Source organism: Dama dama, chromosome 5 (assembly GCF_033118175.1).
Source record: "Dama dama isolate Ldn47 chromosome 5, ASM3311817v1, whole genome shotgun sequence".
Taxonomy (NCBI): domain Eukaryota; kingdom Metazoa; phylum Chordata; class Mammalia; order Artiodactyla; family Cervidae; genus Dama; species Dama dama.
In genome coordinates, this window is record NC_083685.1 from 34,500,654 (window position 1) to 34,513,137 (window position 12,484).

At 37.7% G+C, this 12,484-nt stretch overlaps 1 pseudogene; it reads left to right on the forward strand.

Annotated features, from left to right (window-relative positions):
• Positions 1 to 2,307: 2,307 nt before the first annotated feature.
• On the forward strand, positions 2,308 to 3,068 carry LOC133055526 (nuclear transcription factor Y subunit alpha-like; annotated as a pseudogene).
• The last annotated feature ends 9,416 nt before the right edge of the window (positions 3,069 to 12,484 follow it).

Below are 12,484 nucleotides of genomic sequence, written 5' to 3' on the forward strand. Positions count from 1 at the left end.
TTCTAAGCTAGATCCTTATGATTTCATTTCACAAATGAAGAAGCTGAGTCTTAGATAAGCTAAATGAGTCCTTAAGTTTACACAAACAGGAACTGGAATATCTATTGTCACAGCCAGTGTGGTATTGAACATGATAATAATACCCATAAAGAAGCACTCATTTTAATTGGAGAATCATTTTGCTGTCTCATGGGAGGCTCTTAGGTAAATTACCAAAGTGAGATATTGAATTGAAAAAAAACTCAGTATTTCATTGATTGCATCACTGGATAGCTGAGTTTAAATTGAACAGCTAAACCTCCTCCCCTGTAATCAGTTTTGTTTTTTTTTCCCACTTAAAACATTCACTCAAAATATGCCATGAAACAGTATAAGACATTAAAAAAATAAACATTTGATTACAATTTGCTTTCAAACAGCTTTCAGCTTATCTGAGATAGATATAAATGCCAAGTAGATCTGATGTTGCTGTTTTTCAATCAATACGTTGGGTTTGACTCTACGAGTCCATGGACTGAAGCATGCCAGGTTTCTCTGTCCTCCACTGTCTCCTAGAGTTTGCTCAACTTCATGTCCATTGAGTCAGTGATGCCATCCAACATTCCCATCCTCCGCTGATCCCTTTTCCTTTTGCCTTCAGTCTTTCCAAAAATTAGGGTATTTTCCGATGAGTCAGCTCTTCACATCATGTGGCCAAAGAATTGGAGATTCAGTTTCAGCATCAGTTCTTCCAAGGAATATTCAGGAGTTGATTTCCTTTAGGATTGACCGAATTGATCTCCTTGCAGTCCAAGGGACTCTCAAGAGTTTTTTCTGGTGCCACAATCTAAGAGCATCAATTCTTTACCACTCAGCCTTCTTTGTGGTCCAACTCTCACATCCATACATGGCTACAGGAAAAACCATAGCCTTGACAATATGGAACTTTGCCAGCAAAGTGATGTCCTTGCTGACATATGGAGTGCAGCACTTCAACAGCATCACCTGTTAGGATTGGGATAGCTCAGTTGGAATTCAATCACCTCTACTAGCTTTGTTTGCAGTAATGCTCCCTAAGGCCCACTTGACTTCATACTCTAGGATGTCTGGCTCTAAATGAGTGACCACACCATTGTGGTTATCCAGGTCAATGTGCCCTTTTTTTTTATATTTCTTTGTATTCTTGCTACCTCTTCTTAATCTCTTCTGTTTCTGTTAGGTCTTTCCATTTCTGTCCTCTATCATGCCCATTCTTGCATGTAATGTTCCTTGATATCTCCAAGTTTCTTGAAGAGATCTCTAATATTTCCCATTCTGTTGTTTTCCTTTACTTCTTTGAATTGTTCATTTAACAATTCTTATTTCTCCTAGCTATTATCTGGAACTTTGCACTCAGTTGGGTATATCTTTTCTTTTCTCCCTTGTCTTTCACTTTCCTTCTTTTCACAGCTATTTGTAAAGCCTCCTCAGGCAACCACTTTGCCTTCTGGCATGTGTTTATCTTTGAGATATAAATGCTAAGTAGATAGGTATATTTTAATGCATCAGAAAAATGCATTTATGTAAATGATTTGAGAGTGAATTTTCAACTCTAAGTTCAGTGACATCTATTAGCAACTTTATTTTGACCATAGTGGGAGGATTTACACCCCAGAAGTTAAAAAGCACTAAAAAATTAGGTTTTTTGAAAAAAGTCCATAGAGTTGTTTTACTACCACTACTTTTGTATGTGATTTTGTTAAATGTCTCTAATGTTCTTATGGAAGAACATTTTTCTCAGATGTACAATTATAATGCAGATTCAGTCAACCTATATTGATTCAATATTTAATAAACATTATTGCATGTTGAGCAACAGATGTTAAAAAATTATACAGAAACAAGATACAGATACTGTCCTTCTGTGGTTTAACGTCTAATAAGGATTAGACATTATATATATATATTTTTTTTCTTCAAGTCCTGGGCTCTTGCCAAGACACCATCACCCCCACAACCACCCCATGTGATTAGCATGAAACCTGAAATTAGTTATGGGTTGTTTTTGCTTTTGTATGTAGGCTTTTATTGGAACATAGCCACATCTACTTGTTTACACATTGTTTGTGGCTGCTTTCTTCTGTTTTATTTTTTTTAATTTTTTTACTCTTTTTTTTCCATTTATGTTGTTTAAACATAATCTTATATGTGATATGTCATGTAATTTTGTCCATACCCACATGATTTTGGGAGGAAGGACTGCCATTTTCGAGGCAGTGGTAGTGGTGTCGGCAGCAGCGGCTGGAGCCTCTGATTGAGTTTTGGGGTCCGGTACTGAAACCAATCAGCATGACCATCATGCAGGTACCTGTTCTGGGACACGGGGTTTGCAGCAGATACAATAGGTCCCACCAGGACAGATCCAGATCCAGGGTGAACAGGCTGCGCAAGTGCAGGGCCAGTAGGGCCAGACCCAGCAGATCATCACCCAGCAGCCCCAGACGGCCGTCACTGCTGGCCAATCGCAGACACATTCAGCAGATTGCTCTCCAGGGGCAGCAAGAGGGACAGACTGCTGAAGGGCAGACCGTTGTCTATCAGCCATTAATGCAGATGGCACCATTCTCCAGCAAGGCATGATCACCATCCCCACAGCCAACTGGCAGGAGCACAGATTGTTCATACAGAAGCCGACACCAACACAACCAGAGTGTGCAAGGGACTGTCCCTGTGACACTTCCAGTGGCAGGCAATGTGGTTAATTCAGGAGGGATGGTCATGATGGTGCCTGGTGCTGGCTCTGTGCCTACAATCCAGAGAACCCCTCTCCCTGGCCCGAAGATGCTTGGAGAAGAGCCTCTCTACGTCAATGCCAAACAGTACCACGTTATACTTAAGAGGAGGCAAGCTCGAGCTAAATTAGAGGCAGAAGGGAAAATTCCAAAGGAAAGAGGGAAATACTTGCATGAGTCTCAGCATTGCCATGCCATGGCACAGAAGCATGATGAAGGCAGATGATTTTTCTCTCCAAAGGAAAAAGTAGTCTCGGTATGCAGGATCCAAGTCAAGCAGATGAAGAGGCTGTGACACAGATTATCCAAGTGTCCTAACCCCAGGCCATGTAATAGAGCTGATCAAGGTCATATTCCTCGCACTGTTTCCCACTGTGCCAAGGATGTTTATCAACTCTTCCGATGGGACACTGACAATCACATTCTGCCCTTTTCTACAGGACAGAAACCACTTAGCTTTTAATAAGTGGCTCAGTATTATAATTACAGGGATTCTGGCAAACTGAAATTGCAAGCCTTTGTCTCACCCTTTCAGTCAGGACTTATCTCAGACTGTTGGTGACATTGACATTTTGTAAATTGGGATGATGCAAGGGACTCATGCCCTTGCATGGACTGATGGACTCAGCCCATCAGTAACATGCATAGCACTTGTGGTGACTGGTGATGTCAGTCAGCCTTCTGAGCAGAGGAGAACAAACTTCTCCACCTAAATTGCATCTGGGGAAGCCGCAACCCATTACTTCCCACAGATTCTGAACAGCATCTATCCCTCTAACGGGAGATCTCAGGCTGACTGATGTGCAGTTTGTATTCAGAAATGGTTTCCAGCTAAGGCAGCTCCATCTCATGATATGGAAACAATAAATTCTCTGAGATACATTCATCTAATCTGTGGTAATAATAAGAATCTCTTCTACCCAGATGATAGGTTGGGATTTTTGGACTCCAGCTAAGAAAAAGCTAACTCTGGGGATAGAGTGATAAAGGATTCAAACACTAAAAACATAAATTGCTGGATCTCTTAGCTCTCACAAGGTTTGGTTTACTTTTCTGTCTGGTAACAGGTCATAAGGACCGTAGTTCTTGCTATGGCTGCTTTTAAGATGATTTAGAGGGTACTGGACCATGAAACTGCCTTTCCTTGGTAGAGAACAAAATTATACAACTTCTGTGCTGAAGTACTGAGGATATGTATAACAACTCCAAAACAAAGCAAAATTAGAGATTTTCAATCGTAGGCTTTGTGACAGTATTTGAGGAATAGAAAGGTTCGTGTATGTTTCAGTCCAGAAGGACAAAGTGTAGTGTATATGCCTTTGTGATGTCATATAGCGTGATTTGCCAGTGGATGGATGCCTGGGATGGATCATTATAATGAAGAGAAAAATTCACATTTATACTAGAAATTTTAACAAGCGTGGAAAGGGAAAAGTCTGAGATTTGATCCTTGGCAATTTCTAGAAAGCACAGTTTAGCCAAGCTAGCCGGGACCTAATCCCGGTTGCCTGCGAGAGTGTGAGGTTGATGCTGGCTTCACTCCTGCTGCGCTTTGTGGTGGCCCCAGAGAGTGAACATGCTCATTCTTCCCATGGCAGCCGATTCTTTGGTAACAGTTTCTGTTGGTTTCCCCTTTTCTCCATTGGTCCTGTGCAGAAAGGCTTTCATATTGCATCCATGTTCTGGGAGTAAAGTGCAGACTGGAGACAGAGATTCCTGCAGGGTCAGGAACAGGGCCAAAGCCCCCAGAGTGGGTTGCACCTCAGTAATCTGTTTCTTTTCTAGATGTGGAACCCTGGAACAACTCAGGTGATTTCAGAAGAGTTGCTGTTTTCTTAGAAACAGAAGGAAGACTGTAATTCTTTCAAAGAACATTTGGTTTTGATTTAAATACCAAGACTAGAGATTGGCTCTTCCTTTGATATCACTCTAGCTATATGAAGAGGGAAAAGAAATTAAACTCACCAAGGAAAACATCACAAAAGGAAATCATTGTAATGGTGCAAAATAGAGGTACAGAGCTATGCAGAGAAAGCAGGAAGTGAAGTATGTCCCTACTCGCTTGAGTCGACTTATCTGTCCTGGCTTCCAGATGTCAGGAGGGGCTGACCCTTTGGTGTTAACTTTATTTGGTAAGCCCTAAGTTCTTCATATAATAGATTACTACAAACAATGAGGAATTTTTATTCTTTGGTTTTGTTTAGAAGTCTTCAAGATGTAGAGTTCAGAAAGAAATTTCTCAGACCTAATTTCTAGTAGTTAAACCAACAACAATTCTAAAATTTATTTGTGTCTGTAAGACTGTACATATACTACCAACCTCATAGTGTTGCAGGTTTTTTTCTCACAAGTATGAGTTTTGCTTTTTTTTTTTAATGAAATGCTTCAGTTGTCATTTTATCTTTGCATTTCAGGTAGCTCATGACCCTTTTATTGTGGTCATTTTAGCACATAATAACCCACAAACCGGGGATGAGATTTGGATTTTTTTCTTTGTTACTAAAAGTTCTTTTATTCATTTGTTATTGTGACCATAGTGATGCAAACAGAGTGAATGGATGAGTGAATAGTTGGTTTAATACACAGTTATTTTACTTAAGTGCTTTTTTTTTTGACAGAATAATTACGAATGTATATATTTTAATTGCACTGGTACATTGAACATGTCAGTGTCTATACCACTGAACCAACAGAGCATTTTTCTGGCTAATGGATATCTGGTAATAATGTCTTCATTTTCCTTTGGAACTCAACTATATAGAAGGGTTTTTTGTTTTCCTTTTTTTCCCTCAGCAGTGGAAGAAGCACAGGTGATTGATCATTGATGTCATTTCAATTGTTATTTTTAAAAATCAACTTATAAGAATTGTATTTACTAAAAATACTAAAAAAAAGTATTTATACTGGAGTAATATATATAAAGTGATAATTAAAAAATTATCTGTGCATATACAGTACCCTTAAGAAGACATACAAGTCAGATTTGGAAGTTTTCAACTTTTAACTGATGCTACCAATTTAACCAGCAGTTATTCAGATGAAAAAGAGTGTAAAGAACATTCTAGGTCAAACAGGAGGTAAAGAGATAAAGCATTTCCATTATAATATAAATCAATGCAATAATTCAAGACATCTTTCATTGACAAAGTTTCTCTCATAGCTAGGTAGATGTATATATTTGTGTGTGTATACATAACCAAACATATACTATATATTTAGTGTATATTATGTATAGTGTATACATTATTTAGACATGTACACTATATATATATATACATAATATGTATACATGTATATATATGTATATGTATATATAATATGCTGCAGCTACAGTAAACTCTTCCAAATGCTCAAAGAAGCTTTTTTTTCCCTTTTGGCTCTTGATCTTCAGATATATTCATCATTTGACATGGACCAGTGCAACTCAAAGGTGATCTGTGAACTAGCTGGCTACCAATCTATCTATGATGATATAAAGAGACCAAGCCACTTGAAAAACTGTTTTCAAGCCACTTGCAAAATATGCACACATCAACACTCACAAGTTTAACATTCAAATGTATAACCCCACAGGGCATCACATCACTGTCATTGAGAAGAGTATGGAATTCAATTCAGAGAAAGATGGAAAAATATGTCAGCCAAACTAAATAGGATCATGTAGCTCCCTTAAAATGTTAACATTTACAATCTTAGCTACCTGTCTTCTAAACCTGTATAGATATTTGGTTCAGTGTTAATCAAAAAGTGAACTACCCTTCCCTGCCCACACTCAATTGCTTAATTTCAGATAAAAGAGACAAAGTGCCAACTGCTTTGAGTTATCAATGATTTCATATCATTTTCTTTTTGAGTGACAATCTTTCCATTTGATAGACTTTTTAGTCTGATTCAAAGCAGTAACTGGAATTACTGTTACAGCATCATCAGAATAAAACCTCCAGGAGAGCACATTACTTTAACTGTGGGCATGGCAGACAGATGAACTGATATTAGGAGACTTATACTAGTCCTTGTTTCTGTTAACAAATGATTTCTTCTAAAACAAGCTTCCAGTTGACTAAGGAAGAAATTTCTTCTTGTTTGAGAGAGATATTTAATTGAGGCTGGTACTTTTATAATTAAATCCAAGGGAAGAAAAGCAAACCTATAGAGTGAAAAGATATTCATGGAAATAATTTTAGTAATAATATTTGGAAACAGCCTTTGGTAGATGTCCCATGAAGAGATGGGAAAGATTTTCAAAATAAACCTATTCCACTAAAATAAATTAAGCAGAATATCTGGATTAAGTGTAAGCATTGCTCATTGGTGGTAATATGATTACTATAGGCAGGAATCTGTATATGAAGTTTTAAAATACTGACATAAACAAACAAATAATCCAAATACAAAGAATGATGAGACTGACACTGCACTGGGGAAAATATGTTTTGTAAAGGAGGAGGGAATATCCGGTATTTCTGGCATATAGCGTCAGCACCTTCAGTTGAAGGTGACGGCAAGCATAAAGAAATGGCCCTAAGGACTTAAGAAGCAATATGGATTAGTGTTCACAGTCTTAAGACTGTTGTTTTGAACAGAAGACAAAACATATTTAATAATGAAGACAGATCCACAAAATTGAATCTCACTGGATGTCTCTGCAATGGTGGACATATAAAGAAAGGAATTTTAAAGCAGAACACAAATAGATTCTAAATAATACATTGAAATCTATTCCAAACTAATGTCCCAACTCCTGAACTCATAAATATTTGAGAAGGTAGTTTCGGATGTGAATTAACCTTTCATCAATTTCAGAGATAAAGCTCACTGTGAGAGGATTACTGTTTCTTACTGGTAGCATAATTTCATTTTTATCTTCAAGTTTTGGACAGTTTGAAGAATTTGGGTTATACCTTGCTTGAAACAATCTTAGGAGAGAATGACACCGTGAAGTTAAAATCAGCATGGTGGAATTGTGAAAATTTGGGATTCTGAATAAATCTAAGAATCTAAGATGTGGGGAAATTAGTGATTAATCATATATATAACACATAGGGAGAGTTACTATGCAGGGCTGAATATTATAAAGGTACTTGGAACAAAATGACTGCTTCTACTTTTGAAAACATTGATTCGAGGATATTCGACCAAAAATAGAAGAGCAGTAAGTAAAATTCAGTCAAGAGAGACTACCTGTAACTTGGACTTTATAGGTCTGACTGTCTTTTTGTTAAAGCTGTTTGTAGTGTTGACTTAGAAGAATTTACAAAAGGGTAAATACTTTTAGGTAGACATGTAATTTGAAAACTGAAGAGAAATGCAGCTGTGAGAAAAATAAGGGGGATTCTACAACATTATCAAATAAATAAAAATCAATAGGAAGACACTATTAAGAAAATATGAAGGTAAGCCAGGTATTGGGAGGAAATATTCTGTCAAAGAACTGATATAAAGAATATATAATAAAATTAATGTAAATATATTTTAAAACATAATTCTCATTTTTAAACTTGAACCAAATTTATATTTTGTTGTTTGATTTGATAAACATTCTTTTTATCTGAAAGTGTTAGTCCTTCAGTTGTTTTTGACTTTTTGTGACCCAATGGACTGAAGCCCATCAAGCTCCTCTGTCCGTGGAATTTTCCAGGCAAGAATACTGGAGTGGATTGCCATTTCCTTCTAAAGGGGATGTTCCTCACCCAAGGATCGAACCTGGGTCTCCCACATTGCGGCAGATTTTTTACCATCTGAGCCACCAGGGAAGCCAAATCAAGCATATAGTGACACTGTGGGCAAAGGCAGTCTCTCATAGATGCATTCTTTCTTTAAATCTTCTTTTAAAATTTATTTTATCACTTTGCAATTACCATAACATTGTGAATTTAAGGTGTATAATGTGCTAATCTGATACATTTAGATGTTGCAGTACAATGACCATCACCTCTAAACATGCAATTTATTGATCCCCCCACTGGGCAGCATAAGAATGAAGTTGTACCTGGGGGTTCACTTCCTCACCAAGAGATAAAGAAACCTTCCTTATAACCTGTGTGGGCTTATCACCTTGTCTGAGATTATCTTTCCCTGTTTCACAATCAATGTGTGCTCCTTTGCCCTGCTTAAACGTGCATGTCAAATGGTACCTAGTCCACCCACATTCTTCTCTGTCCCCTAGAGGAAGGGGGCAGGGTCCTTCATTCTGCTGCACACAAGCTGTGTATTCTTGTCTGCTGCCCCTGGAAGAGATCCCATGGCCATGGAGGGGCCAATACCCTCTACTGAAATTGATCTTGCTCCATTTCTTTGTCCATCCTGTCCTTGACTGTGGTGTGTGTTCCTCAAGGACTCTAAAACAAGATGCAGTGGGCAGAGTCTTCAAACTTCTGCTACTGGTTATACACAAAGGATGCCACTTGTATGCCAGATGTACCATGACTAAAATGGAAAAAAAAAAAAAAAATTAAACTCCTACAGAGGGAGAATTTTTTTTTTTTTTTAAAGAAAATACTTAAGATTTCTAACCCATTAAATACATGGCCTCAAAGATTCTGTGGTATTGTACAAGAAAATCTTGAGGTATAAATGAAAGTTGGGGAATGAAAGTAGAAGAAGCAAAGTATGTATTGATACATTTAGAAAATGAGTGATTTATCTTCGTGTGTGTGTGTGTGTGTGTGTGTGTGTGTGTGTGTGTGTGTGTGTGTATAGAATGAACATTTTCTAGTAGACATGGTGGGATGATATGCCCAAGTGGTTAAGGCAATGGACTACTAACCCACTGTGCTCTTCATGTGTGGGTTCAAATCCTATCCTTTCCAAGCTTTCCAATGGTGGGGGAATGCAATTTTGGGGGCTTCCCTGGTGGCTCAGTGGTAGAGAATCCGCCTATGAATGCGAGAGATGCAGGTTTGATCCCTGGGTCAGGAAGATCCCCTGGAGAAGGAAATGGCAACCCAATTCAGTATTCTTGCCTGGGAAATCCCATGGACAGAGGTCAGGTGGACTACAGTGCATAGGGTTATAAAAACAGTTGGACACAACTTAGTAACTAAACAACAACAAAATAGACATAAGGGAGATATGATTTTCCCAGATATACTTTAATACAAAGACTAAAACAGAAAGTTTTAACCGTGAAATATGTTATACAGCATTCCATAACATCTAATTATTTAAATAATAAAGATCAAATTAATCATTAATATAACTGCTGCTACCAATTGAAGAGTAACATAAAAATCTTAATTTGAAGAAGTAATGGTGAAAGGAGATTTTTTGCCCCTTTCTTATTTTCCTATTCCTGTTCTCTTGTAACCTTAAAAGGACCTAATCTAGGAATGAGATCACCAGGAAATTTAAACTAACTCCTGACCTATTATCCACAGAATACACACAATATCTTGCCTAATCCATTGATTATTTCCTTAGATTAAAAGAAGTAGGAATAAAGAATTGAGCAGTTAAAGAATGACTAGCTCTTTGCCCCCAGCAGCCCTTTAACAATCCTGCAGGTATACCATGTGGGAAAGACAGCATCTGAAGAAGTCCTGAGGAGCCAGCCAGCCTGAACCCAATGGAAAATGACCCAGACTTTGACCTCCTGTCTTGATAATTCACTGAGATTCTTGCCCTCTTTTTTTCCTCTAAGAAATGTCATGGCTGAACAGTAACGTAGGAATTGGTTTTGGGGACACCAGTCTGCCTTCTTCATAGGTTGCCAGCCTTCTGATTAAAGCAATCTTTCCTTTCTACTAACATTGCCTCTCAAGTATTGACTTTTGAGCAGAGAGCCACTGGATCTGAGTTTCGTAACAATAGAGTTACACATTTAAAGTTGGAGGGCTTCCCTTGTGGCTCAGCTGGTAAATAATCTGCCTGCAATGTGGGAGACCCGGCTTCCATCCCTGGGTTGGGAAGGTCCCCTGGAGAAGGAAAAGGCTACCCACTCCAGTATTCTGGCCTGAAGAACCCCATGGACTGTAAAAAAGTTGGATGTGATCATAGACATAAAGCATTCAAATATGTCATTTTTCTTATTTGAACAAACACAATTTTTCCAAGTGCCATGTTCTTTCAAATCATGAACACATAAATGATTTCAAATGTGTTTATATTGTTTCTTTAAGTAAATAAATATTATATAGGTGTAAATTACACACCCAAAGGCCCAATCTAAATGATGACTTTGTACAAATGTATATACCCTTATAGCCACAACAAAATCAAGCTATAGAGCATGCTCATCACCCTAGAAAATTCCCTTGTATGTCTCTGAAATAATTTCTTAATCCAAATGGAGCAAACAATATTTTACTTTCTGTCACTAAATATTTATCTTCCATTTGTAGAATTTCATCTAAATGGGTCAAAATTATGTACTCTACTTTTGTGTAATTATCAGTTATATCTACTTCATTGATATTTTCTTTTTTCTTTTACTTCATTGATATTTTCAAATAATTAATTTTTATTAAAATTCCATATTTTTATCAATTTATCATGTCATTAAATTCCCCTCACACTTTACCATTTGTTTCATAAGAGAGTAAAGAGGCCTTATTGAAATACCAGGGAATTTTATGGTGATGTCAAAGGATAACACCATAGTAATAGTAGTAATAGAGCTAAATTAGCATCAGAATAAAGAAAAACCTAAAACCTCACTAGTAAATCTTAAAAACATAGCTGAATAGAATCAAGCTAATCTATAGTCAAGATTGCTGGGAGAAATATCAATAACTGTTATTGTCACTGTCAATAATATCTGTCATCAGATATACAGATGACACCATCCTTATGGCAGAAAGTGAAGAAGAACTAAAGAGCCTCTTGATGAAAGTGAAAGAGGAGAGTGAAAAAGTTGGCTGAAAGTTCAACATTCAGAAAACTAAGATTATGGCATCTGGTCCCATCACTTCATGACAGATGGAGAAACTGGAAACAGTGGCTGACTTTATTTTGGGGGGCTCCAAAGTCAGCACAGATGGTGATTGCAGCTGTGAAATTAAAAGACGCTTACTCCTTGGAAGGAAAGTTATGACCAACCTAGACAGCATATTAAAAGACATTACTTTGTCAACAAAGGTCCATCTAGTCAAGGCTATGGTTTTTCCATTGGTCATGTATGGATCTGAGAGTTGGACTGTGAAGAAAGCTGAGCTCCCAAAAATTGATGCTTTTGAACTGTGGTGTAGGAGAAGACTCTTGAGAGTCCCTTGGACTGCAAGGAGATCCAACCAGTCCATCCTAAAGGAGATCAGTCCCGGGTGTTCATTGGAAGGACTGATGCTGAAGCTGAAACTCCAATACTTTGACCATCTGATGTGAAGAGCTGACTCATTTGAAAAGACCCTGATGCTGGGAGGGATTGAGGGCAGGAAGAGCAGGGGATGAGAGAGGATGAGATGGCTGGATGGCATCACCGACTCAATGGACATAAGTTTGAGTAAACTCCAGGAGTTGATGATGGACAGGAATGCCTGGTATGCTGTGGTTCATGGGGTCACAAAGAGTCAGACATGACTGAGCAACTGAACTGACTGACTGATAGTCAATTAAATTGACTCTCAACACACACTTCAACCTTCTTTAAATCAACATATATAATATGTTGGCTTCTTGACACTGCTGTATTATATACAGGAAAATTGTTAAGAGAGTGAATCCTAACAGTCCTCTTTAGAAGAAGAAAGTACTTTTTTTCTCCTTTTATTGTATCTATTTGAGATGATGGATGCTAACTA